This window comes from Balaenoptera acutorostrata, chromosome 1 (genome assembly GCF_949987535.1).
Source record: "Balaenoptera acutorostrata chromosome 1, mBalAcu1.1, whole genome shotgun sequence".
In the NCBI taxonomy this organism is placed as follows: domain Eukaryota; kingdom Metazoa; phylum Chordata; class Mammalia; order Artiodactyla; family Balaenopteridae; genus Balaenoptera; species Balaenoptera acutorostrata.
Window position 1 is genome coordinate 40533644 of NC_080064.1, and position 23469 is coordinate 40557112.

The 23469-nt window shown below is 45.3% G+C and overlaps 1 protein-coding gene across 1 annotated transcript in view; it reads right to left on the reverse strand.

Moving 5' to 3' along the window:
- AGBL4 (AGBL carboxypeptidase 4) overlaps positions 1-23469 on the reverse strand; it is a 1405329-nt gene that overhangs the window by 6905 nt on the left and 1374955 nt on the right. The gene's annotated exons all lie outside the window — the stretch shown is intronic.

Below are 23469 nucleotides of genomic sequence, written 5' to 3' on the forward strand. Positions count from 1 at the left end.
AAGGGTCAATTCCATATTGACCGTTCACATTTTAGTATAAATTAGCACAGCAATCATCTATTCAACAACATGGAGCATATGCTCTGTGCATTATCTATCATATCTCTGGGGCTTCACATGAGCTGTTTCCTCTCCCTGAAGTGTCTTCCCCTTCCCTTTGGCTAATTTTTAACTATCAATTCTCCAGTTAGGTGATGTCTCTTTAGTAAAGCCTCCCACAATACTCCTCTCTCAGGTCTATGATTGGTGCCCTTGCCCCCTACTTCCGTGGCTTCTCAACTGACTTCATTCAAAGCACTTATCTTTTATCTCATATCTCTCAGCTCTGAACGTCCAAGCCGTCACCAACTCTTACCCAAGGGACCTCCTATCTCTTCAGTTTCTCCACTTTTCTCCAGGCCCCTGCTGTTCCCCTAGAAAAGGCCAGCACCATCTTTTCCTTGAATTGTGTCATCCTGTCCTAATGGCCTTCCTGCCATAAGAGTGCCTGCCTCTACTCCATTTTCTATAACGTTGCTGGTGGGGGTGGGGTGGGCGGGTAGTTATTCTAAAACGCAGATCTGACTACGTCACCCAGCTGAGTAAAACCCTTCAGTGGCTCCCAGTTGCCTTTAAAGTTTAATTTTTGGAACTTGATCTACCGGGTCCTTTGTAGTTAGGTCTCAGCTTTGTGCTTGTTGCCTCCCACCTTCCACCCCTCGACCTTCATGCTCCAGTGATACTGAACTTCTTTTACCTCCAGACCTTTGTCCATTCCATTCCATCTTCCCAGACCACTCTCCCCTCTGCCCACAGGCCTTACAGGGCAGACTCCTTCTCAGCTTCCAGACGCCTCAGTTTAGCTGCCACTTCACTGGGTACATCTCAGCCATCATTCTACCCAGGCTCATGGAGGTAGACTAGCATCTGTGGAAGAGTTGAGTGAGTTCTCACCACTCTCTTCAAGACGTCTCCAAGCTGGGGCTGGATGTGGCCCGGGACATGAACGCCAGCATTTATGGAGTTCCTGGTACCACACTGGCACTTTGCTTACATATGCATTTTAAAAGACCCAGGGAGGAAGGCATTTTTATCTCCCTTTTGCTCTGGGAGGTTAAGAAACTTGTCCAAAGCTATATAACTGGAAATAGTAGAGTCAAGACTCCAATTTGGGAGTGTCTGACTCCAGAACCGTGAGCTTTCCACCACTCTGGGCTGTTTCCCAACTTGAAGGCACCTTCTCTGTCAAGGGCTGAGTCATCCCAGGCCAGTGCCTGGTGGGAGAAGGAGAAACGCCGGACGAGTTGTTTAAGACAGTGAGACGTGCCTCAGGCTCGCTGTGCTCTGGGGCTGCCACCTGCTTTCTTCCTCTGGTTGTGACCGACCTTCTCTGTCCCCTCCTTTAAAAAGTTCACAAGCTGGTGTCAGGCATGGGCTCTCAGACCAGCAGACCCTGGAGGCAGTCTCGCCACCAGGGCCTGCAGAAGTGGCTGGATGCTTCAACCTAGCCAGGCTCTAGCTGGCTTGGGGACACCAAATCACCATTGCGTGTGTCAACAGTAAGAGCTACAGGGCTTCCCTGGTGGCACAGTGGTTAAGAGTCCACTTGCCAATGCAGGAGACACGGGTTTGAGCCCTGGTCTGGGAAGATCCCACGTGCTGTGGAGCAACTAAGCCCATGCACTACAACTACTGAGCCTGCGCTCTAGAGTCCATGAGCCACAACTACTGAAGCCCACATGCCACAACTACTGAAGCCCACGTGCCACAAGTACTGAAGCCCACGTGCCACAACTACTGATCCTGTGCACCTAGAGCCCGTGCCCTGCAACAAGAGAAGCCACCGTAATGAGAAGCCCATGTGCCACAACGAAGAGTAGCCCCCACTCACCACAACTAGAGAAAGCCCGCACGCAGCAACAAAGACCCAGCGCAGCCAAAAATAAACAAACAAACAAACAAACAAAACAGTAAGAGCTACAGGGGCACAGAGTAAGGGAGAGGTTCCTGTGAACGGGGCTAAAAGATTGTAGTAGAAGTTTTGGAATCAAATGTACCTAATCCTAATCCGAATCTGAATCCTAATCCTGGCTCGGCCACATGCTGTGTGGGGCAGATTGTACTTTCCAAAGATGTCTGCAACAATGTCTCCCATCTCACCTGTTATTCTATGATGTGACCTTGACACTCCCTCCACTGAGAGGTGGCGTCTGTATCCCCTGTCTCTGAAGCTGAGTGGGCTTTGTGACTCACTTGCCACCAAAGAAATGGCAGAAGTGACAGTGTGGGACTTCTGAGGAGAGGCCAGAAAAGCAGATATAACTTGCACCTTGCCTGCTCGAATGTTCCAGCTGGGGCCCTGAACTTCTGGGCAAGCTGTCTGACTGCCCTGAGGCCACCATGCTGTGAGGAAGCCCAAACTAGCCCGTGGAGGGGCTGCAGGGAGAGGCCCTGAGACTTCGTGGCGAGATTACTTTAGAGAGAGATTCCTGGCCAGCCCGCAGCAGCTCCTCCAGCACACCGCCGCTCCAGCCACTGTCTCACTGCCACTGCATCAAAGTTGCCAAGCTAAGAGTACTCAGGGGAGCCCTTCCCAAATTTCTGACCCACAGAAAACAGGAGAGAATAGCTGTGGTTTTAAACACTAAGTTTGGGGGCAATTCGTTACGCAGCAGAGGAGAACTGAAACACAGTGTGGCCTTGCAGAGGCTTTCCCATCTCCCTGAGCCCTCATTTCCTCACCTGTAAAATGTGAATAACAATGCCTGCCTCACAGGATTATGGTGGTGAGGTATGTGACTAACACGTGGGTGCTGATTAAGTAAGTGCATGAATGGGGCCAGAGGGAAGTCTGAACCCTTCCTCCTGACCTGCAGTGAACTCCAGACTCGCCCAGACTGGAAGCAACCCTAGGAGATCTCCTTGGTAGTCAATACTCCTGGGCTCTACAAGGCAGAGGAGTTGGGCTGTTGCAGTAAAACGTCCCTCTGTGAGGTGCTGATCATTTTAACAAGCTCTGTTTAAAAGACAGTGTTTTAAAGGTGGGAATTGTCAGGGACAACCCTCTTTCTCTTTCCAACAATATTACATATTTCCTAAGCCCTGAGAGCCTCATTCCAGATTATTTACTGCACTGGCCCTGCTGGAGTCAAGAAATGAGACATGGGTGAGAGGAGTGAAGAGACTCACTGAACATTTTCAATTAAAACAAGCTGTCTTTGAACAAAGATTTAAGATCTAGGCAAGGAGAAAGCAATAGCTCTCTTGGCTGGAACCTTTTCCAATATACTGCAGAATTAAGAGAGAAAAAAAATTGGGGTGAAAACTCCCAACTCTTCATTGCCAACAAAAACATCAGAATGGCCTGTAAATTCAAAATGTCATCCTCCTCAGATTCTTCTGTAGCTCCCTGATGGGCTTCTTGCAGAGGGCAGGAACAGACAGCAGGTGGGATCCAGACCCTTGAATCAGAGAAGCAAGAGGGTTTGTCTGGGGTTGTCTGAAACTCAGACTGACTTGGTGACTTCTGCCCAGAGCTGTTTTAAAGTAAAGGGTGGGCGTCAATAGCTCCAGCACTTGGTGGGACCCTTTAACAGGTAATGAGGGCTGGGATATTCTCATTCATTCATTCATTTGTTCATTCATTCTAACATTCTAGGGGCTCCTCCCATGTGTGTACTGCCATGAAGAAGGGCAGAGATTGAAGTTAAAGAAGAATTAGACAAATTCTGTTTACACTCTAGAAGAGGAAACTAACATGTCCCAACTAACTATACCAGCAAACAGGCTGCTGTATTCTCACCTTTACAAAAGCAACTACCAATTTTTTTCCAGCATACCCTGTGCACCGTACAGTGTACTTATTTACTGTCAATAATCCCCACCACATCCCTGCAAGGTCAAAGCACAATTCGACACATATTTTACAGGAAACTGAAAAAAGTAGAGTTTGCATAATTGACCCAGAGCCTTGTGCCTCGAAAGTGACAGAGGTGGCATATGAACCTGTGTCTTTTATTTATTTATTTTAACATCTTTATTGGAGTATAATTGCTTTACGATGGTGTGTTAGTTTCTGCTTTATAAAAAAGTGAATCAGCTATACATACACATATATTCCCATATCTCTTCCCTCTTGCATCTCCCTCCCACCCTCCCTAACCCATCCCTCTAGGTGGTCACAAAGCACGGAGCTGATCTCCCTGTGCTATGCGGCTGCTTCCCACTAGCTATCTATTTTACATTTGGTAGTATATTTATGTCCATGCCACTCTCTCACTTCGTCCCAGCTTACCCTTCCCCCATCCCGTGTCCTCAAGTCCATTCTCTATGTCTGTGTCTTTATTTCTGTCCTGCCCCTAGGTTCTTCAGAACCAATTTCTTTTGTTTTTTTTTTAGATTCCATATATATGTGTTAGCATACGGTATTTGTTTTTCTCTTTCTGACTTACTTCACTCTGTATGACAGGATCTAGGTCCATCCACCTCACTAGAAAAAACTCAATTTCATTTCTTTTTATGGCTGAGTAATATTCCATTGTATATATGTGCCACATCTTCTTTATCCATTCATCTGTCGATGGACACTTAGGTTGCTTCCATGTCCTGGCTATTGTAAATAATGCTGCAATGAATATTGTGGTACATGACTTTTTTGAGTTATGGTTTTCTCAGGGTATATGCCCAGTGGTGGAATTGCTGGGTCATTTGGTAGTTCTATTTTTAGTTTTTTAAGTAACCTCCATACTGTTCTGCATAGTGGCTGTATCAATTTACATTTCCACCAAAAGTGCAAGAGAGTTCCCTTTTCTCCACAACCTCTCCCGTATTTATTGTTTGTAGATTTTTTGATGATGGCCATTCTGACTGGTGTGTGGTGATACCTCACTGTAGTTTTGATTTGTATTTCTCTAATGATTAGTGGTGTTGAGCATCTTTTCATGTGTTTGTTGGCAATCTGTATATCTTCTTTGGAGAAATGTCTATTTAGGACTTCTGCCCATTTATGGTTTGGGTTGATTGTTTTTTTGATAGTGAGCTGCATGAGCTGCTTGTAAATTTTGGAGATTAATCCTTTGTCAGTTGCTTCGTTTGCAAATATTTTCTCCCACTCTGAGGGTTGTCTTTTTGTCTTGTTTATTTTTTCCTTTGCTGTGCAAAAGCTTTTAAGTTTCAATAGGTCCCATTTGTTTATTTTTGTTTTTATTTCCATTTTTCTAGGAGGTGGGTCAAAAAGGATCTTGCTGTGATTTATGTCACAGAATGTTCTGCCTATGATTTCCTCTAAGAGTTTTATAGTGTCTGGCCTTACATTTAGGTCTTTAATCCATATTGAGTTTATTTTTGTGTATGGTGTTAGGGAGTGTTCTAATTTCATTCTTTTACATGCAGCTGTCCAGTTTTCCCAGCACCACTTATTGAAGAGGCTGTCTTTTCTCCATTGTATATACTTGCCTCCTTTATCAAAAATAAGGTGACCATATGTGCATGGGTTTATCTCTGCACTTTCTATCCTGTTCCATTGATCTATATTTCTGTTTTTGTGCCAGTACCATACTGTCTTGATTACTGTAGCTTTGTAGTATAGTCTGTAGTCCAGGAGCCTGATTCCTCCAGCTCCGTTTTCCTTTCTCGAGATTGCTTTGGCTATTTGGGGTCTTTTGTGTTTACAAAGAAATTGTGAAAAATTTTTTTCTAGTACTGTGAAAAGTACCATTGGTAGTTTGATAGGGATTGCATTGACTCTGTAGATTGCTTTGGGTACTATAGTCATTTTCACAATGTTGATTCTTCCAATCCAAGAACATGGTATATCTCTCCATCTGTTTGCATTGTCTTTAATTTCTTTCATCAGTGTCTTATAGTTTTCTGCATACAGGTCTTTTGTCTCCTTAGGTAGGTTTATTCCTGGGTATTTTATTCTTTTTGTTGCAGTGGTAAATGGCAGTGTTTCCTTAATTTCTCTGTCAGATTTTTCATCATTAGTGTATAGGAATGCAAGAGATTTCTGTGCATTAATTTTGTATCCTGCTACTTTTCCAAATTCATTGATTAGCTCTAGTAGTTTTCTGGTGGCATCTTTAGAATTCTCTATGTATAGTATCATGTCATTTGCAAACAGTGACAGCTTTAATTCTTCTTTTCTGATTTGAATTCCTTTTATTTCTTTTTCTTCTCTGATTGCTGTGGCTAAAACTTACAAAACTATGTTGAATACTAGTGGTGAGAGTGGACAACCTTGTCTTGTTCCTGATCTTAGAGGAAATGGTTTCAGTTTTTCACCATTGAGAATGATGTTGGCTGTGGGTTTGTCATATATGGCCTTTATTATGTTGAGGTAAGTTCCCTCTATGCCTACTTTCTGGAGGGTTTTTATCATAAATGGGTGTTGAATTTTGTCAAAAGATTTTTCTGCATCTATTGAGATGAGCATATGGTTTTTATCATTCAGTTTTTTAATATGGTGTATCACACTGATTGATTTATGTATATTGAAGAATCCTTGCATTCCTGGGATAAACCCCACTTGATCATGTTGTATGATCCTTTTAATGTGCTGTTGGATTCTGTTTGCTAGTATTTTGGTTAGGATTTTTGCACCTATGTTCATCATTGGTATTGGCCTGTAGTTTTCTTTCTTTGTGGCATCTTTGTCTGGTTTTGGTATCAGGGTGATGGTGGCCTCATAGAATGTGTTTGGGAGTGTTCCTCCCTCTGCTATATTTTGGAAGAGTTTGAGAAGAATAGGTGTTAGCTCTTCTCTAAATGTCTGATAGAATTCACCTGTGAAGCCATCTGGTCCTGGGCTTTTGTTTGTTGGAAGATTTTTAATCACAGTTTCAATTTCAGTGCTTGTGACTGGTCTGTTTATATTTTCTATTTCTTCCTGGTTCAGTCGCAGAAGGTTGTGCTTTTCTAAGAATTCATCCATTTCTTGCAGGTTGTCCATTTTATTGGCATATAGTTGCTTGTAGTAATCTCCCATGATCCTTTGTATTTCTGCAGTGTCAGTTGTTACTTCTCCTTCTTCATTTCTAATTCTATTGATTTGAGTCTTCTCCCTTTTTCTGTTGATGAGTCTGGCTAATGGTTTATCAATTTCGTTTATTTTCTCAAAGAAACAGCTTTTAGTTTTATTGATATTTGCTATCATTTCCTTCATTTCTTTTTCATTTATTTCTGATATGATCTTTATGATTTCACTCCTTCTGCTGACTTTGGGGTTTTTTTTGTCCTTTTTCCTCTAATTGCTTTAGGTGTAAGGTTAGGTTGTTTATTTGAGATGTTTCTTGTTTCTTGAGGTAGGATTGTATTGCTATAAACTTCCCTCTTAGAACTGCTTTTGCTCCATCCCATAGGTTTTGGGTTGTTGTGTTTTCATTGTCATTTTTTTCTAGGTATTTTTTGATTTCCTCTTCGATTTCTTCAGTAATCTCTTGGTTATTTAGTACTGTGTTGTTTAGCTTCCATGTGTTTGTATTTTTTACAGACGTTTTCCTGTAATTGATATCTAGTCTCATAGCGTTGTGATCAGAAAAGATACTTGATACGATTTCAATTTTCTTAAATTTACCAAGGCTTGATTTGTGAGCCAAGATATGATCTATCCTGGAGAATGTTCTGTGAGCACTTGAGAAGAAAGTGTATTCTGTTGTTTTTGGATGACATGTCCTATAAATATTAAGTCCATCTTGTTTAATGTATCAGTTAAAGCTTGTGTTTCCTTATTTATTTTCATTTTGGATGATCTATCTTTTGGTGAAAGTGGGGTGTTAAAGTCCCCTACTATGATTGTGTAACTGTCGATTTCCCCTTTTATGGATGTTAGCATTTGTCTTATATATTTAGGTGCTCCTATGTTGGGTGCATAAATATTTACAATTGTTGTATCTTCTTGGATTTATCCCTTGATTATTATGTAGTGTCCTTCTTTGTCTCTTGTAATAGTCTTTATTTTAAAGTCTATTTTGTCTGCTATGAGAATTGCTACTCCTGCTTTCTTTTGATTTCCATTTGCATGGAATATCTTACTCCATCCCCTCACTTTCAGTCTGTATATGTCTCTCGGTCTGAAGTGGGTCTCTTGTAGACAGCATATACACCAGTCTTGTTTTTGTATCCATTCAGCCAGTCTATGTCTTTTGGTTGGAGCGTTTAATCCATTTACATTTAAGGTAAATATTGATATGTATGTTCCTATTACCATTTTCTAAATTGTTTTGGGTTTGTTATTGTAGGTCTTTCCCTTCTCTTGTGTTTCCTGCCTAGAGTAGTTCCTTTAGTATTTGTTGTAAAGCTGGTTTGGTGGTGCTGAATTCTCTTAGCTTTTGCGTGTCTGTAAAGGTTTTAATTTCTCTGTCGAATCTGAATGAGTTCCTTGCTGGGTAGAGTAATCTTGCTTGTAGGTTTTTCCCTTTCATCACTTTAAATATGTCCTGCCACTCCCTTGTGGCTTGCAGAGTTTGTGTTGAAAGATCAGCTGTTAACCTTATGGGGATTCCCTTGTATGTTATTTGTTTTTTTTTCCTTGCTGCTTTTAATATTTTTTCTTTGTATTTAATTTTTTGATAGTTTGATTAATATGTGTCTTGGCATGTTTCTCCTTGGATTTATCCTGTATGGGACTCTCTGTGCTTCCTGGACTTGATTGACTATTTCCTTTCCCATATTAGGGAAATTTTCAACTATAATCTCTTCAAATATTTTCTCAGTCCCTTTCTTTTTCTCTTCTTCTTCTGGGACCCTTATAATTCGAATGTTGGTGCGTTTAATGTTGTCCCAGAGGTCTCTGAGACTGTCCTCAATTCTTTTCATTCTTTTTTCTTTATTCTGCTCTGCGGTAGTTATTTCCACTATTTTATCTTCCAGGTCACTTATCCATTCTTCTGCCTCAATTATTCTGCTATTGATCCCTTCTAGAGAATTTTTAATTTCATTTATTGTGTGGTTCATCATTGTTTGTTTGCTCTTTAGTTCTTCTAGGTCCTTTTTATACGTTTCTTGTATTTTCTCCATCCTATTTCCAAAATTTTGGATCATCTTTACTATCATTACACTGAATTCTTTTTCAGGTAGACTGCCTATTTCCTCTTCATTTGTTTGGTCTGGTGGGTTTTTGCCTTGCTCCTTTATCTGCTGCATATTTCTCTGTCTTCTCATTTTACTTAACTTACTGTGTTTGGAGTATCCTTTTCTCAGGCTGCAGGTTCATAGTTCCCATTGTTTTTGGTGTCTGCCCCCAGTGGCTAAGGTTGGTTCAGTGGGTTGTGTAGGCTTCCTGGTGGAGGAGACTGGTGCCTGTGTTCTGGTGGATGAGGCTGGATCTTATGTTTCTGGTGGGCATGACCGCATCCAGTGGCGTGTTTTGGGGTGTCTGTGACCTTATTATAATTTTAGGCAGCCTCTCTGCTAATGGGTGGGGTTGTGTTCCTGTGTTGCTAGTTGTTTGGCATAGGGTGTCCAGCACTGTAGCTTGCTGGTCGTTGAGTGGAGCTGGGTCTTTGTGCTGAGATGGAGATCTGTGGGAGGGCCATTTGATATTACGTGGAGCCAGGAGGTCTCTGGTGGACCAATGTCCTGAACTTGGCTCTCCCACCTCAGAGGCACAGACCTGACACCTGGTTGGAGCACCAAGACCCTGTCAGCCACACGGCAGAGGGCAAAGTGAGGGTCCTTATCTCGAAATTCTGTCTGGCCCTCCCAGGTCTCACAGCAGGGGTGGAGCAGGCCTCTGAGGTTACTCTCTTCTGGAGTTTTATTATTCTCAGTTCATATGGTAGGCATTTTGAGAAATCATGGTACTTAGTGAAAAGCAAGTTTGAGGGCGTGCCAGGGACCTGTGCTCATTTGTTGCTGGGTGCTGCTTAATTACCAGAGAGTTCCTGTTGAGGATTTTTAGCCCTCTTTGAGTCCAGACCTGTCTGAAGCAAGGTCCTGGAGTAACACCGCACTGTGTACGGCAGACAGGACATGGCGGCAGTCTTCACTCCCAGGGGGAAGGGCAACCTGAGTGTCTGTTAACACCATGCATTCTTTCTCCTCTCTTGAGCGTGATCATAAATTCAGACCCTAAATTCTGTGGACATGTTGGAGATTTAATTTCAAATGGAGGAATTGTGAAAGGCTTCATGGAAGTGGGTATATAGCCAAGATTTGACAGACAAAGACAAATGTGAAAGAGGGAGGAAGAGAGAGATTAGCATCAGTAGAAGCGGGGAGTGGGCCTTGGGCCCGTGATCCTGGGCCAGAAATAAGACAGAGAAGGGCCCGTGGACCAAGGGAGCTAAAGTGTAGAGGGGAAGGTGGGGCTGCAATGGTAGGCTGGCATCAGATTAGTGAAGGCTCTGAATGTCAAATTATGGAATTTAAACTTGTATTCTGTTGGTAATAAAAACCAGGGCCTATCTATGGTTGTATTTATCACCTGTTCACGCAATATATTTTATTGATCATCTAGTATGCTCAAGTTCTCTAGAAGGCGCAGGTATACTGTGGTTAAAAAACCAAAAACCAAAAACCAAAAACCAACCAACCAAACATAAAACAACCAACCAAGACAAGTATTTTTAAATCCAGAAGCAGAAACAGTAACAAAGTAATGCAAAAACCCTGAATAAATACATAACTACAATTTTAATAGTGCTAGGAAGAAAATGAACAGAGTCTGTACCTGAGGGCAATGGGGTACTGCCTTAGAGAGGGGGTGTGGGCAGGCCTCTGTGAACTGAGAGTGGGCAGTGGGTATAGAAGCATCTATGAAGAAGGAAACGTGTGTGGGAAGGGTCCTTGGGTGGGACAGACAGGCTGAAAGAGGGCTGGTGTGGAGAGATAGGCAAGGGTTAGATCACGTGGCACATTATTCTGGGTCACCTTCAGGACTCTGGATTTTCTAAGTGAATAGGAAGCATCTAAGTGAATGAAGAATTTTAAGCAGGAAAATGAGATGGTCTGATTTATAATTTTAAAAGGTCAGGTCATTGCTTTGCTAAAAATAAGAAAGCAAGAGTGGAAGCAGGCGGGCCAGCCAGGAGAATACAGCGATGGTCCAGGGGAAAGATGGGGCCCTGGACCAGGATGGAGGCAGTAGAGATGGGAAGATATGTCCTGGGGCGAAGAACTGGCAGGGTTTGCTGACAGGTGGGATGTGGGGCTTGAGAGAGAGGAAGGAAGGAAGGGTGACTCCGCATACTTAGCCCTGGTAGCTGGGTGAATGGGGGGGGCCGTGTTCTGGAATGTGGAAGACTGAGGGAGGAAAGGCTCGGGGGAGAGGTTAGGAGTTCAGCTTGAGTTCAAGATGCCTGTGAGATGTTGGGCACCGAGGTCCTCAATCAGAAATAGGAAAATATCAATAATGGAAATGGTTTCTGAACCACCACCTCCCTAGGATTATTCATGCCATAAATTTTTGCTCACGGCATGGTCTGTTCCCTCCTGCTCACTCTCCATCTTCTTGGCCCTGGCTCTCAGAGGGCATCCAAGGTCCCTGGGAGAATGGCCGTGACTGCAGGACCCTCTGTTCTCTTATCTCAGGGCCTCAGATCTGGTGCATTGAATGAGCCCATAAATGGGTATCAAGAGACCAACCTGGTTTCAATCGGTAACTTTCCATGTGATCTTGGCCATTTCCTTTCTCTGGGCTTAACTTCTCTGTGGGTAACATGTATCGTCTCTCAAGTTCTTTCCAGCATTAACATGGTATGTTCAAGCAAAGGCCTCAACACCATAAGCTTATGAAAGATTCCATCCCTGTTCTTTCATTCAACAAATATTTATCGAGAACTGACTCTGTGCCAAGTTATTTTAGGTGCTTAGCACAGTGAACAAAACTGACCAAGATCCCTGTCTTCATGAAGCTTACATTCTAGCTACTGGAGACAAACCGCTAATCTAGTACACTTGTACATTACTGAGATGCCAGAGAGTAATGCGTGCTATGAAGTAAAGGTAAGGAAAAGGGCAAGGGGAGTGCTGGGGGGCAGGCAGCAGATCGTAGCAGAAACTAGAGTGGTCAGAGGAGTCCTCATTGATAAAGTGGGGCTTCAGCGGGCTTGGCGGAGGCGGGGCAGCTGGGCAGCACCGAGCATGAGTGACCCTCCTGGTCTGAAACAGGACCTCTGACCAGTCACTTCATAGCTGGTCTCCTGCTAAGTCCAGCCCAATCCCACCACTGGGGATAACGGTCAGCCCCCAGGGTGGGATTGAGGAACACCTCCTTCCTGGCACGTGGAAGTTTCCTGACTGACTGAAGCTCCCCCTCACCTCCCAGAGCAAAGCCAGAGGGGACGCATCTCATACACATCCTCCCGTCTGGCCTGTGGCCTCCCTTCCCTGGCCTGCTCCTTCCCCAGGTCCTCATGTCTGAAGCCAGCTCCACACCTCTCACTCCCTGCAGCTCTTCCAGAACCACTGCTGAGCACGCCTGGCCTCCCTGCCCTGCAGGGAGCTGAGGTCCAGCCCCGCTCAGCAGATACCATATTTCGCTTCCTCTCTCCCCACAGATGCGTGCTGCAGGCAGGTCTAATTGCTCTCCCCGTATTGTTAAAGTCTTTATTGAATTTGTTACAATATTGCTTCTGTTTTCTGTTTTGGTTTTTTGGCCCGGAGGCATGTGGGATCATAGCTCCCTGACCAGGGATCGAACCTGTGCCCCCTGCATTGGAAGGCGAAGTCTTAACCACTGGACCTCCAGGGAAGTCCCGCTATCCCCATTTTGCAGATGAAAAATCAGAAGGGACTTGTCCAATGAGGCTCACCAGATACTGGCGCACAGAGGATTGAAGCCCATTCATTCGTTCATTCATTCACTCATTCATCATTCACATAATCATTAGGTGCCTTCTACGTGCCGGACACCATTCTAGGACCTAGGATACAACGACAAGAAAAACAGACACAGTCCCTGTCCTCATAAAGGTCTTTCCTTGCCATCATCCTGCCTCCAAATATGAAAATTTAACTCCTACATGCTCCCTGCTGGGAAGCCCCCACCTAGAATTCTTTCTCTGCCCACACTCCTACTCACGGCAGCAAAAGATGATTATCATTAAAGGGGACTGATTAATTCTGCAGAGGAGTCGGCCAAGGAAAAGTGATTTCTCTTTGGTAAGGCTGACAGCACTGCTGGAATGTTGAGAGGCAACTGCCCAGGAGCCTCGAGGTAAAGGCAGAAGAACAGTGTGATGCCAAGGATCTTTTGTCTCTGCCTGCCTCACCCATCCTCCCATGGTGTCAGACAGGTGCATGACAGATGAATCTGTCTCCCGAGTGCCGTGCAGAGGCTGCAGATGTAATTGCAGAGTCCTCTCCAATCCCACGCAAGTCCTGAGGCACCCCCTGAGGTAGGGAGGCCATGAATGGGAGAGAAAGCCAGGGAGACATAGCAGGAGGGAGGAAGAGACAGGGAGAGACAGGCAGGGGCAGAGACCAACAGAGAGAGAGATGCAAGCAGACAGGAAGATACAGGGAGAAACGCGTCAGGATAGAGCGGAAAGATAAGGAGAGAAACTCATCAGGGGGGCCGAGAGAAACTCAAACTTGAAAACTGGAGAGAAAGGAGTGAGGGGCAGAGACAGAAACCTACGAAGTGGATGACAGAGAGAGAGAGAGAATCAGGCTGAGAGAGAGAGAGAGAGACAGAGACAGAGCGAGAGAGAGAGAGAGAGAGAGAGAGACTGAGAGAGGGAGAGGGAAAGGGAGAGAAACATGCAACTGTAGACAACAGGGAGGGTGACAGGGGGAGGGAAAGGGAGAAAGGCAGAGGATGAGACAGAAAGAGACAAAAGGAAAAAAACAGGGAAACACAGGCATAAGAGGAGAGACAGTAAATGAGTTGAGCAAGACAAAAATAGAGGCAGAGACAGAGAGAGAGGCAGAGAAGGACAGAGAGAAGGAAGGGAGAGACAGACTGATGGGAAGGGACACCTCCTCTTTGATAAGTGAAGTACAACTCAAGAGGGTGGGTATTTTCTGAGAGGCTCACTTCAGAGAAGAGGCTGGAGATGAGCACACAGGTATAAATGGTGGGGAGGTGTCCAAACCACTAAAGAATGCTGAAAGCTGCGGATAGCTATGAGGCTCTATATTCGTTTCCTATTGCCACTGAAACAAAGTACCACACACTTAGTGGCTTAAAACAAAAGAAATTTAGTCTCTCGCAGTTCCTGAGGCCAGAAGACTGAAATCCATTTCAATGGGCCAAAGTCAAGGCGTTAACAGGGTCACATGCTGTCTTGAGGCTCTAGGGGAGAAACCGCTTCTGGCCTCTCCCGGCTTCTGGTGGCTGCGGGCATTCCTTGGCTTGTGACCACAACACTCCAGTCTCTGCCTCTGTGGTCACATGTCCCTCTGCCGTCCTCTTATAAGGATACATGTGATTGCATTTAGGGCCCACCCAGATAATCCAGGATACTCTCGCACCTCAAGATCCCTAGAAATGACATCTACAGAGACCTTGTTTCTATATTAGGTAACATTTATATCTCTAGGTTCCAAGGATTGGGGTCTGGACATCTTCGGGGGTTACGGCATGTGCCCTGAGTTCATCTGCTTAGCTAACAGCTGAGGGTGAAGACGCTGAGAGCGTCAGGAGTGGAGCTCTGGCTCCGTGCTGGGTGCTCTACCCACACCACCCGCCAGACCCTCAGTAGCACTCGGAGATGTCCAACACCTCCCGCACAAGCAGCAAGTGGATTTACCAGGATTTGGACCCAAATATGTCTAACTCCAGAGTCCTTTTTACTTGCATTATTTGCTGCCTCTCAAGGGCAGGAAATACCTGTAATGGACCATGTGCTGCTTATTTTACTTCTTATACACATCGGAACCCTGCCCCCTCCTCTTCTCCCACTACTAGCCCTTTAGTTCAGACCCTATCTCTTACCTGAACTGTGCTTCAGCCTCCTAATTGGTCTTCTTGCCTTCAAGTTCTCCCCAGTTTTGCTGAGAGTCCCATTCTCACAGTTGCTAACCTTGTCACTTCCTGACTTACAACCCCAGGCTGATTCCCTGTCACCTACAGGGTAAGATCTAAACTCTGAAATCTGGCATTCCTGGCTATCTATAATCTGGTCTAAGCCTTGTCCCTTGACACTGTATCCTGTTGTACATTTAAATGTGGGCTTTAGAATCTGAAAAGCACGGCTTTTAATCTTGGTTGCTATACATTTAGCTGTGTGACCTTGGGCAAGCTGCTTACATTCTCTGAGCCTCAGTTTTCTCACCTCTGAAATGGACAATGCTACCTACCTCACAGAACAATTGTGCTGATTAGGAATTGTATATCCAAAGCACCCAGCACAATGTTGCTATGTAGTAGCTTTTAAAATTATCACTATTATTTATGAGCCTGTCATTGCCAACAAAGCATGAGTCCTTTAAGGACAAGGGTATGTCAGATTCAAGTTTGTTTCCAGAGTCATTTTACACATGTTAGGCCTATTAACAGAGGCAGGGAGAAAACAAACAAACAAGCCAAAAAACAAGGTAAGGGAAGGAGAAAAAGAAGGGCAGAGAGACAGAGGGAGGGAGAGATAAGGAAATTATTTTTAAAGTTCTGTTTCCTGGATGTATAGGGATAAGACCTTGCAGGTCCTTCCATGCGGTGGGCCTCAGTTTCCTCTCCCATAAAATTGGCTGGAGGTGGACCCAGGTGACCTCTAGTCCTAAGGCTCACTGTCTCTCTGCTCTTCCCTAGGAGAAGGGCATCCCTGGAGCAGGGGATATCCTTCCCCGCCACTCAGATGAGGGACAGCCTTACCAGGTGTGAGGGTGGGGCCTGCCACTCTAACAGTGTATTTAGAAGAGAAATCAGGCTAGAGGCTGGCTGGGCTAGGACAGATGGAGATCTGACCTCAGTTATAGTGTGCTGAGTCTGGAAGGGATGAGCGAGGGGGATTTTTGGACCTAAAACAACATTAGGAAGGTTGATGTCATTCATTCATCATTTGTTACTCATTTATTCCCTCAAGAGACACTTACCAAGCACCTCCTATGTGTTGGGCCATGTAATAGTTTATAGAGAACACACGCTGAGTATATAAACAAAGACTGGCGGTCCTGCCTCAAGCTGCTGATAGCGCAGACGCTGTTGACATTTGGGGCTGGATGATCTGATCCTATGGTGTAGGGAACGGTCCTGCGCATTGTAGGATGTTTAGCAGCATTCCTGGTCTCTTTCTTTAGGTGCCAGCAGAATCCGCCACTCTTTTGGGATAACCAAAAATGTCTTCAGACATTGTCACACATTCCCTGCGGGGACGATTCACCCCTGGGTGAGAACCACTGGTCTGGGGGTTACACAGGATCTGGTGGACATGCCGCAGGTGAAACGAGAGAGGTGGGCGTGGGCAGAAGCTTGAGAAGTGGGCCAGAGCTTGACTGGGAGGCTGCCTCAGCGGCCCTACCTGGAAAAAGTACTCCCTGAATAGATTCTTGGAGACAGCGGGAGGGGAAAGGAAGCTGTCCTCACAGGCTGCCTTGCCGTCATAGGACGGACGTCTAACGCCCCCTCCCAATCACTCTGGCAGGAACCGTGGCCCCCTCCATCTCTAGCACACCTCAGTCTCCGAGGACCTCTCCCTTCCTGACTTGCCCTGGACTGCTGTATTTATAGCCCCTCTGTCTATCTCGGGCCCCCTGCTCACTCAAGAGGGAAGTTAATAATCTCTCCCTCCAGCCCCCATGCTATCGCTTGCTTTGTGGCCCCCTCCCCTCCCCTCCTCCTCCGCTCCAGGCTCCGGCAATTCCCCAGCAGTACCTCCCTTTCCCACTGATGATTGACCACAGCTCTGGCAGCTGGCTCTCAGAATCGGCTGTGCCTGTGCAGCAGGGCCCTGCTCAGCTATTGTTGGGACTTGGATGCGCTGCCGCCTAAGAGGAGGTCCTGCTTCTCTGAGAGATGCTCATAGATATTATCAGAAGCTTCAGCTGGTGTACAATAAAAACAAGATCAGGGGCTTCCCTGGTGGCGCAGTGGTTGAGAATCTGCCTGCCAATGCAGGGGACACGGGTTCGAGCCCTGGTCTGGGAAGATCCCACATGCCGCAGAGCAACTAGGCCCGTGAGCCACAATTACTGAGCCTGCGCGTCTGGAGCCTGTGCTCCGCAACAAGAGAGGCCGCGATAGTGAGAGGCCTGCGCACCGCGATGAAGAGTGGCCCCCGCTTGCCGCAACTGGAGAAAGCCCTCGCACAGAAACGAAGACCCAACACAGCCATAAATAAATAAATAAATTAATTAAAAAAAAAAAAAAAAGCAACAGTCTTAAAAAAAAAAAAAACACAAGACCAAAGACCAAAGTAAATATTTGTGCAGTGGCACCTTGGAGCAGGTTCCAAGCGTTAGGTTCCTCCTGGCTTTAATACCTTATGACTCTCTCACCCTTGTGCGATTTTCTTTTTAACTATTGTTTTGAACTTGAAACTCAGGGGATGGAATAAATGTTTATGGCTACCTCCTATCTTCCAGGCACTGTGCTAGTTTCATTTATTATGCACAAGCAAGGTAGATTTTATTATCCTCATGCTGCAGGTTAGAAAACTGAGGTTCAGAGATGTCACTTGTCTCACATGACTCAGCCAGCAACTGGTTAGGACTTAAGCTCAGGTCTGTCCAATTCCAAGCCCTATGGCTTTTTAAAATTATGCTATAATTTAAAAAATTATTTTAACTTTCTTTTTTTAATTTGTAAATTTATTTTATTTTAATTTTTATGTTATATTGGAGTATAGTTGATTAACAATGTTGTCTTAGTTTCAGGGATGGACCTGGAGATTATCATACTAAGTGAAGTAAGTCAGAGAAAAACAGATATCATATGATAACGCTTATATGCGGAATCGAAAAAAAAATGATACAATTGAACTTATTTACAAAACAGAAACAGACTCACAGATTTAGAGAACGAACATATGGTTACCAGGGGGGAAATGTTGGGGGGAGGGTAGAATAGGAGGTTGGGATTGACATATACACACTGCTATATTTAAAATAGATAACCAGTGAGGACCTACTGTATAGCACAGGGAACTGTGCTCAATATTCTGTAATAACCTAAATGGGAAAAGTATTTTAACTGTCTTAAAATGAATTCATTCATTTATTCAAAATTTATTATGTGCTATGTAAGGCTCTGGGCCAGTTGCTGTGGATTTGGGATGAGAAGTCAGTCCCTGCCCTTGAGCAGCCCTTGGAGAAGCCTTGTAAATAAGAACTGCAGTGCAGGGCGCTGGCTACTGCAGCAGAAGGCGGGAGGGGAAGTGGGGCACAGAAGGTAAGAATGAACACTGGAGGGGCCCTGGAAGACTTCTGAGACTTCTGAGCTGAACTGAGTCGGGGGCGGGGGCCAGTGGTTTTTGTTTTTGTTTTTGAGATGAGTCTTCATTGAACACTTTAGTTAACAAATAATTGAGAATCTATTACATAATGTGTACTTTTCTAGATGCTGAGATACAACTGTGCACGAAACAACAGGATCTCTATCCTCACGGAGCTCATATCACAGTGGGGAAAATAGACAATAAACAAACAGGTGAAGAATAAGGTTGAAATCTGGGGCACCTGAAGGAAAAATAGGAGTTGGCCAGGTGAAAAGAGAAAGAGGACAGGGAAAGGCATCCCTGAACAAAGGCAGAGGCATGATGTGCGAGCAGCGTGAGGCCTGACCATCCCTTCGAAGACTCTAAGACATTCGGCACAGCTGGAATGCCTTCTACGAGATGAAGAAGGAAGAAAGAAACACACAAAGACAGGTCATGAGTGCCTTGTGTGATGTAGTGAGCGTGAGCTTTATCCTGCAGGAAATGAGCCACGGCAGGGTCTTAAGGGAGGGAGAGAGAATGTCAGATGTGGCTTCGGGACGATCACTCCAGTGGCCCTGGTGGAGGATGGTTTGGAAGGGACCAAGACTAGAGACAGGGAGGACATTCTGATCCAGGGAGGCTGGTGAGGGCCTGAGGTAGGACACAACCATGGAGTAAGGAGGGGGGGGATAGAATTAGCAATACCTGCAAAGTAAAACTGACATGACTTGGGGATTGAATGTAGGGTGCTTACAGAGGTAGCTGAACTAGGAAAGGTATCGAGGCTAACGTACCAGGTTCTTGTCTTGAGGAACCGGGTGGAGGTGCCCCCATTGCTCTGGATAGGACGTCTGAATGTGGCTTCTAGAAGCCAGGGAGCTTCGTGCTCTCTAGAGTGGCTTCCTCGGCACCCTTCTTACCTAATTTAATTTTGCTGCACAGTTGTGCCAGGCGACTCCTCTGATTCCTACAATAAAGCTCCATTGTAATGTCTGGTTTTTGTCATTTCCTGGTATCTACTGCTCCTTGGGGGACATCTTGGTTTCATGTCAGGCAAAGCTGAAGTGATCCCACTCACAGGATGGGTAACAAGTTGGGCTTAAAGTTCCCATGAGACTCACACATTTATCCAATCTTTAGGATGGAACATATTTCCTCCGGAGCTTTTCTTTTCTGTTCTCATTCTCCCACACCTCTGCTGGGCCAGCTGGCCTGTCTGTCTTCCTGGCTGCCTCCCCGCCTCTGACAAACACTAACCGGGGTCTGCTCAGCGTCAGGGTATCAAACACGCCTGTTCCTATCTCATTCAGTCCTGCTCTGTTTCAGTAACAATAAGACAACAAGTCATATGCTATCTCATGCTCTCATCTATCCCTCGGGCAACAGGATTTCTTAGACCAGTTCTGTGCCGTTCCATTCTCCCTCCGTGGCAGACCCCCTGCCTCATTGGCTCTAGGAACTCGTACTAATTCTTTAGCCCTCAGCTCAATTGCCACTTCCTCAAGAAAGCCTCCTGGCCGTGTCAGTGCCACCATCATATCCCCTCCTGGACCTCCTGGCACTCCTTCATGGTCCTTTCATGTTGGTAACTTTACATGCATATATGTGGGTTCGGATACTGTCTCCTCTGCTAGACTACCAACTTCCATGATTGCAAAATCTGCCTGCTTTGTTTGCCACCATTTCCCCTGTGCCCAGCAGAGTGTATGACACGATAGGTGTTCATGTTTTGCTGCTAATGGTAGGAATCTGGAGGCGAGTCTGGCCCCTCCTTCTTCCTTAGCCAAGGTTGTCTCAGGACTTTGCTGGGAGGAGAAATGGAGGCCACTTCCTAGTGACTGATGGAGAGAATGTGGTTGTGAGAAGAGAAATGCTGAGCCGCGGACGTTGACGAGAGGAAGGCTGAAAGCAAACATCACAAACTCCAGAAGGGAAGGTGGCCTTGTTCTTCCTCTGTCACTCTAGCAAAGTGGGAAAAATCCAGAAGCAGGGATCCTTGAAGAAGGACTGTCTGATGGAGAGAAGAAAGAGGTGGCCCTGACTATCACCAACGATAGCCTGGATGCAGAGATGAAGAGGTTTTGTGGAGGAAACGATGACCCTCTATTATGGTGAAGGTGATCCTGGGGTAGAGGAGCCAGGTTCTTTTGACAGCTAGTTAGAGCTGGAGGGTGAAGCCAGTTGAGTACCACTGGGCCTCCAGGGACAAAAGCTCCTCTTGAACCGCAGACTCTCAGAACAATGCCCCACCTATGCAAAGCAGGGAACCTTGGACTTGTGCCTGGAGGGGACAAAAGGGAGCATGGCCTGGCACCCACCAGACCGGGACTGAACCCACCGCACCCAGGATCTCCACTGCTCTTTGCCTCTCTCTCTCCATTAGACTGTGAGGTCCTAGAGGGCAGAGCCTGCATCTTCCCCATCCTTGTTTCCCCACAGTCTAATACAATCCCACCGAAGAAGTCTTTGTGGGAAGAATACGTAAATGAATACATATTTAGACAAGTGGCTCACCCCCTAATTCTCAATTTCCTTATCTGTAAGTGGGAATGACCATGGCTACTAAATCAAGTCTTGTGAAAATTGAATGACAATGAACATGAGGGTACTCATTATGGACCCTAACATAAAGCAGGTGCTCAAAAATACTTTTTTCTCTCTTATGCCTTTAAACACACCTCCTGACTTCAAGTCTTCCCTGAACTTCACTGACCTTCATATTTTCTAGGCTGAACTTGACAGTGCAGCAGTGGTTAAAGAATCTTAAAATGCCTGAGCAGGAGGGTACCAATAGTGGACATCTGCCTTGTTTGGTTTCCTGCTCTTAATCTATTCTCTTTTCATAACACCCCACTTTTCCCTGTTGAACCCCCATTCTCAACCCCTGTGGCTCAGGAGGAGCTGACTCCACCCAGGCTCTCCATGGGGATGGAGTCAACCCTTTCCTGGCAAGCAGAGCACTGAATTCCTTTTGCCACAGTGATTAGTCAGCCATGGCATAAGCCCAATGAGACTCAGTTCTGGACTTGGGAGAGAGGGAATCACCCTTAATGGTGAGAGGATGGGATATCCACCAAGAGCTGCCATTTTTCATCTGGAGGAGAGAGATCCTGTTAAAGAATGGAGCCAATATTCAGGAAGCAGATTGACATCAAGTCCTGATGACCCTGCTTGAGTCTCTTGATCCAGGCATGCCTAAAACCAGTATTCCTTTGGACTTCAAAATTTTGTGAGCTAATTAATTCCCCTTTTTACTTAAGTCAGTTTGAGTTGGGTTTTCTGTCACTTGCAACTGAAGGAATTCTGACTAATATAAGACCTTGGGGTTTAACCTCATCAAGTGTCTGAATCTTACAGATGAGGAAGAGATTTGCAAAATCACTTAGACAGCTTTTATACACAATCAATTTTCCAAATAAATATATTGCCTCACTTGCTTTTATCTTTGCTGCTGGCCAGAACAGGGGCATGTTGTCCTCCTGCCTGGATAGGGTCACAGAACATTGATCTTGGTCCAAGAATGCCTAATCTTTCTCCAACAGAGAGAATTTCTTAATTCAAGTCCTCAGGAACCAGTTTTATTTTGCATTACAATGTTTTTATCCGACAAGCCAAACTGTTGATGACTGTCCTTTCTCTTCCACACAGTGTAATCAGCAGCAATTAATTCTAATCCCAAGGAGAGAGCAAGAATGAACAGAGCATTCATTGGACGGAAGTAATCAGAATCTCCCTTGTCCACAGTTGGTACCTGTAGGCAGGCAAATACGAGCAGGCACATGTATGCATGCGCGCGCGCGCACGCACACACACTCCCCCCAACCCCCAATCAGCTAAGGCACGAGGAGAGGGTACAGAACGAGCCTGCTATCTGATCAGCATGGTGCTGTACAAAAAACATCAAGGACTTTGGAGCCACAAAGATTCCACCGCTAACTAGTCGCTTAGACTTGGCCTCCTCATTTGTAAAATGGGGATACACAGACCTACTTCAAAGTGGTTTAGAAGATTAAATAAGAATCTTGTATGCAAAGCACTTTTCACTGGTGTGTAGCAGGAGCTCAGTCAGTGCTAGTTTCCTTTCCTTCCACATCAAACACCTTTTATAGCTGGTGGAGAATGAAGGCCTGACATAATCTGAAATTTTATATCCTTTGAATGTTCTTGATCCAGCCAAGTCTCCAGGCCTCCCCTTAATCCTGTGCCACCGTCCTCCTCCAGTCTATACCAACACACACACACACACACACACACACACCCTCCTGCCTCTTTCCTCTCTGGGATTATATATTCCGAGAGAGCAGTTTAGTATCCCCATTACTCTCACAGTACCTGGCACAGAGTAGACACCGAGTGGACACTCGTTAAATAATCACCAACAGAGCCTGTGCCTTTGCTCATGTTTGCTCTCCACCTTAGTCTCTGTCCTGGTCATCTCTCAAGGTTTAGCCTAGACCCCACCACGTCCTTCATGACATTTTTGAACCTTATTCTTGGGAGCACTCTCTGCTCCTCTGAACTCCATTCCTCTTTCATAATACCTGCAGCTTTCCACCCATAATATAAGATACACATGGGTGACATAAGATATATATGGATATCTTTTCTTCCCTGTCTCCTCAAGTTCCTTCAATCAATCATTCAACTAACTCTTGGAGCCAGTGTATGCTGGGCACCATGGATACTGAGAGACACCCAACAGTGTCTGTGTCTTGAGATGTTCAGGTTCAGACTAGTCCTTGAGCACAGCCACTGTGTCTGATGCATCTTCCTCTATCCTAGGCCTTGGGCCGTGGTAGGTGATCCTTAAGTATTTGATAATCCCTTCCTCCCTCCTTCCTTCCTTCTTCCTTCCTTCCCTCCCTCCCTCCCTTTCTCTTTCTTTCTTTCTTTCTTTCTTTCTCTTTCTTTCTTTCTTTCTTTCTTTCTTTCTTTCTTTCTTTCTTTCTTTCTTTCTCCCTCCCTCCCTCCCTCCCTCCCTCTCTCTCTCGCTCGCTCGCTCTCTCTCTTTCCTTCCTTCCTTCCTTCCTTCCTTCCTTCCTTCCTTCCTTCCTTCTTTCTTTCTTCTATTAAAAGGGCAGATTAAATCATATCAACTCTACCAACACTTTTAAAACTGAGAAGGACCCTGCAGGACCCTCCCAGGTACGAAAACCCCTCCATATCCCATGTTTCTTATTTTTAGAAAAAGGCT